Raw genomic sequence first — 6,000 nt, 5'->3', positions numbered from 1 at the left:
TGGATTGTTGTAATAGTTTTCCAGACACATACGATAACACACAGAGAAAGGCATTACCCTGTAGCACTCACTTCTGTCATCATGAAGTCCTTTGAGAGGCTAGTTAAGGATCATATCACCTCTACTTTACCTGACACCCTAGACCCACTTCAATTTGCTTACCGCCCCAATAGATCCACAGACGATGCAATCGCCATCACACTGCACACTGCCCTATCCCATCTGGACAAGAGGAATACCTATTTAAGATTGCTGCTCATTGACTATAGCTTAGCATTCAACACCATCGTACCCTCCAAGCTCATCACTATGCTTGGAGCCCTTGGTCTGAACCCCGCCCTGTGCAATTGGGTCCTGGACTTCCTGATGGGCCGCCCCCTGGTGGTGAAGGGTGCGTGCTCAGCCCCCTCCTGTACTTCCTGTTCACCCTTAACTGAGTGGCTACGCACGCCTCCAACTCAATCATCACGTTTGCAGACAACACAACAGTAGTAGGCCTGATTCTCAACAATGACGAGACAGCCTACAAAGAGGGGGGGAGGTCCCTGGGAGTGTGGTGGCAGAAAAATAACCTCTCACTCAATGTCGACAAAACAAAGGAGCTGATCGTGAACTTCCGGAAACAGCAGAGGGAGCAGCCCCCTTTCCACATCGACTGGGCCGCAGTGGAGCAGGTGGAAAGCTTCAAGTTCCTCAGCATACACATCACTGGCAATCTGAAATGGTCCCCCAAACAGACAGTGTGGTGAAGAAGGAGCAAACAGCATCTTTTCAAACTCAGGAGGCCGAAGAAATTTAGCTTGGCACATCAAATCCTCACAAACATTTACAGATGCACAATTGAGAGCATCCTGTCGGGCTGTATCACCGCCTGATACGGCAACTGCACCGTGCGGTCTGCCCAATGGATCACCGGGGTTAAACTACCTGCCCTCCAGGACACCTACACCACCCAATGTCACAGGAAGGCCATAAAGATCATCAAGGACAACAACCACCAGAGCCACTGCCTGTTCAACCCGCGACCATCCAGAAGGCGAGGTCAGTACTGGTGCATCAAACCTGGGACCGAGAGACTGAAATCCCACTTCTATCTCAAGGCCATCAGACTGTTAAACAGCCATCAGACTGTTAAACAGAGGCAGGATTAGCTCCTGCTGCCCCATATACATAGACTTGAAATCACTGGTCACTTAAATAACAGAACACTGGCCACTTTAATAATGGAACATTAGTCACTTTTTTTTATTTCTTTTTTTAACCTTTATTTAACCTTTATTTAACCAGGCAAGTCAGTTAAGAACACATTCTTATTTTCAATGACAGCCTGGGAACAGTGGGTTAACTGCCTGTTCAGGGGCAGAACGACAGATTTGTACCTTGTCAGCTCGGGGGTTTGAACTCACAACCTTCTGGTTACTAGTCCAACACTCTAACCACTAGGCTACGCTGTTTACATATTTTTGCTTTACTCATCTCATATGTACAGTGGCTCTTCCTTTAAACGTTTGTGGTAGATGGTGGCAGATTGTGGTAAATTGCATCATTCTGGCAACAATGGCTGACACTTAAATAATGTGCCATAGCATTCTGTGGCACCCTGCAAGCTGTGCTGCAGCACACCTCAACTTTTAAAGGAAGAACCACTGTACATGCTGTATTCTATTCTACTGTATTTAGTCTATGCCACTCTGACATTGCTCATCCTAATATTTACATAAATATTCCTTAATTCCATTCTTTTACATTTAGGTTGTGTGTATTGTGTGTATTGTTGTGAATTGTTAGATATGACTGCACTATTGGAGCTAGAAACACAAGCATTTCGCTACACCCGCAATAACATCTGCTAAACATGTGTATGTGACAAATAAAATTTGATTTGATGAACAATATTGATTTCCATTTAACTCCATTGAGCGCCTGTACTAACCATTAACACATTTCCTCCCGTGACCTAATCCAACCCTGCTACTTTAACACTCTGACCTCCGACACAACCTTAGGTTCAACTAAGGACTGTCAGTCTTGCTCAAGTCCGATGGAGAAGAGCGACATCTTCCGAGTTCCAACCCAACTTTGCTATTTAGATATTTTTTTTCATTGGTATCTTTACTTTTTTGTACAGAAAGTTCATACTATTACCTCATATGAACGCCAAACATTTCTGGACGTCAGATCGGCAGTAACTAACCTAGATTTCGACTTCAAATCCGACTCCGACTCAGCTGTTCCCTTGTTCATACCGGATTGCATTCTTTTGTTTTATGGGCTGCCAAAATGCAGCAGGCGTAGATGCAGTAGACGAGCCAGCATCCTGGTGAGACTGACAAAGAGAAAATCAACCAGCACTCTCTTCCGTTCTATTGGCAAATGTCCAGTCATTAGAGAATAAGATGGATGAGCTTTGTTTGAGAGTCTCCTTTCAGAGAGACTTGAAGAACTGCAATATTACATGACTTGCAGAGACGTGGCTGGATGTCAGTATACGTAGAACTCAGTGGTTTCTCCATGCAGTGGCACGATCGAATGAAGGCAGCCTCAGGCAAGTCCAAAGGGGGAGAGGTGTGCCTCTTCATAAACAACAACTTTTGTGCCATTTCCATTGTGAAGTAAATCTTGAGCGTTTGCTCACCTGATATAGAATACCTCATGCTAAACTGAAGACCCATTTATTTACCAAGAGAGTTCTCATATGTAATTATCATGGCTGTCTACATCCCTTCACAAGCCAACACCACTTCTGCACTCAAGAAACTGTATGGGGTTATAAACAAACAAGGAACCGCTCACCCAGAGGCAGTGTTTCTAATGGGAGGAGACTTAAATCTGTTCTACCTCACTGCCACAAAAGTGGGGCGCTAAAACTCTAGACCACTTTTATTCTACACACAGAAACGGATACAAGGCCCTCCCTCGTCATCCCTTCTGCAAATCTAACCACAACTCTATTCTCCTGCTTTCTGTTTACAAACAAAAGCTCAAACAGGAAGTACCAGTGATGCGCTCAATACGGAAGTGGTCTGATGAAACAGACGCAAGGCTACAAGCCTGTTTTGCTAGTGCAGACTGGGATATGTTCCAGGATTCATCCGATAGCATTGAGGAGTTAACCACATCAGTCATGGGCTTCATCAATAAGTGCATAGACAACGTCATCCCCACAGTGACTATACAAACGTATCCAAAAAGCTAAAGGCTAGAGCTACCGCTTACAAGGAACAAAACACAGACGCATACAAGAAAGTCTGCTATGACCTCCGATGAGAAATCAAACATGCAAAGGGACAATATAGGAGGAGGGTGGAATCCTATTTCACCGGTTCCGACACTCGTAGTATGTGGCAGGGCTTGCAGATGATAACAGAGTACAAAGGGAAACCCATCTGTGAGATGCCCAGTGATGCATTTTATGCATGCTTTGAGGAATGCAACAATTAGTCTTGCGTGAAAGACTAACACTCGCAAGGCCACCCGTCCATACAGAATACCAGGGCACATTCTTAAAGCATGCGCAGACCAGCTGGCAAGTGTCTTCACAGACATTTTCAATCTCTCCTTGTCCCTGTCTATAATCCCAACATGTGTGAATACGCTCTTTATGGCCGATGTGAGTAAAACTTAAAAAGGTTCATACTCATGAACCGCCGGGCCAATTGGAATACCAGGGTATATTCTTAAAGCATGTGCAGACCAGCTGGCAAGTGTCTTCACAGATATTTTCAATCTCTCCCAGTCCAGCATGTTTCAAATTTACCACCATTGTCCCTGTTCCCAAGAACTTCAAGGTAACCTGTTAAAATAACTATTGCCCTATAGCACTCACATGGTGAGGGTAGGCAACAAGCAACACCTCCACCAAGTTTACCATCAACATGACTCCAACCCCATTATCAACTTTGCTGACTACAAAATGGTGGTAGGCCTGCTCACCGGCGGTGATGAGACAGCCTACAGGGAGGATGTCAGAGACTTAGCAGTGTGGTGCCAGGACAACAACCTCTCCCTAAATGTGAATAAGACCAAGGAGCTGATCGTGGACTACAGGAGGAGAGAGCACGCCCTCATCCACATGGAGCAGGTCAAAAGCATCAAGTTCCTTGGTATCCACATCACTAAAGGCTTAACATGGTCCCCACACACCCGCAGAGTCGTGAAGAAGGCCCGACAGCACCTCTTCCCCCTCAGGAGGATGAAAAGATTTGACATGGGGTCTCGGAGCCTCAAAAGGTTCTACAGCTGCACCATCGAGAGCATCTTGACTGGCTGCGTCACTGCTTAGTATGGCAAATTCCCCTCCTTCGACCACAAAGCGCTAGAGGTTGGTGCAGACAGCCCAGTACATCACTGGGGCTGAGCTCCCTGTTATTTAGGACCCCTACTGGTACTGGTACTTCCTGTATTTAGCTCCATTCTTGTATTTTATTGCTCTTGTGTTTCTATTTGAATTTTTATGATTATTTTTTAACTCTGCATCTTTGGGAAGGGCTCGTCAGCAAGCATTCACGGTAGAGTCTAAACCAGTTCGGCACGTATGACAAATGCAATTTTACTTAATTTGATACTGTTTGAGCCCAACTTCCGAAAACTTCTGAAACCCTACCTCTTCAAAGAGTATCTTAAATAATACATTTCAGTCTTACGCCCCAGTATTTTTGTCACAAAAACTGTTGCATTAAATTGCAAATATACCTACTCTATCTCTCTACTATCCCACAGATACAGTTGCCGATAGGCTGGTCTACATGATAAGATTATTATTGATAAGAGCATTCAAGCATCATGTCACCAGAATAAGACCCTCAATATTTATTGGAAAGGAGCGTCAGGCTCATAGTGTGCACTTTCAACACCATGTGAAGTTCATCGTAATTTATTTAATCTGTAGCCTAATAATCTGAATGGTTTCCCAAGTCATAGCGGGAGGACCACACACCATATCTATCAGGAATCAAGGTAAGACCCAGATGCAGGCTGTCGAAGTAACAATGTTTATTATAGCAACAGGGGCAGGCAACGACAAGTCAAGGCAGGCAGGGGTCGTTAATCCAGAGTATCGGGGCAAACGTACAGGATGGCAAGCAGGCTCAGGGTCAGGTCAGGCAGAGGTTGGTAATCCAGAGGTAGGGCAAAGGTACAGGACGGCAGGCGGGTTCAGGGTCAGGGTCAAGACAGGTAGAGTAGTCGGGCAGGTGGGCTCAGAGACAGGACCGGCAAGGGTCAAAACCAGGGGGGGCGAGAAAAGGAGAGACTGGGGAAAAGCAGGAGCTGAGAAAAAAGTGGGTTGACTCGACAAACAAGACGACCTGGCAACGGACAAACAGAGAACACAGGTATAAATACACAGGGGATAATGGGGAAGATGGGCGACACCTGGAGGGTGGTGGAGAAAATCACAAGGAAAGGTGAAACAGATCAGGGTGAGACAATATCATCTGTCTCCATGTTTGCTTTGATATGATGGTTATTAGATCAGTATTTGCGCATAAAGCTGTTAACATCGCCATTTCTCGCATAATTCATTTTTCGAACACTAAAAGATCCCACCATGTCGAATTAACACATTATCTGTTTGTGTTTATAAAATTCTACCGAAACTTCCTATTTCCATCACAGCTGTCATGATTTTTTTAAATAAATGGTATGACTGCAAAAAAACTGATTGGCCATCTGATTGGCCAAATTAACACAGGTTGGGTGAGCTAGCGCAGTGAGAAGGTTTTGAGGGTTGCGAGCGTGAAACTGAATGGGGAAAATATATATATTCATACATATTTTAATAGGCTACATGTAGCCTACCATTTGTATTTTATAGGTATCTTTGCTTATTCGATCTGGTCACTAACATAGGCCTACAGCATTGCACCACAATCTTGTTTCAAAAACAAGAACCAAAAAGTTGCGCTTCTTGACTGTTGACCAATGACCAGTCATCAGCATTGGGGCGCAAAGGCAGGCGCACATATCCAGATTAGTGACCCGAAAACTTTGTTCAAATTT

The sequence above is a fragment of the Oncorhynchus kisutch genome, linkage group LG25 (genome assembly GCF_002021735.2).
Source record: "Oncorhynchus kisutch isolate 150728-3 linkage group LG25, Okis_V2, whole genome shotgun sequence".
Lineage (NCBI taxonomy): Eukaryota > Metazoa > Chordata > Actinopteri > Salmoniformes > Salmonidae > Oncorhynchus > Oncorhynchus kisutch.
The sequence above is the reverse complement of the archived record's forward strand: the minus strand, read 5'-3'. Positions refer to the sequence as shown.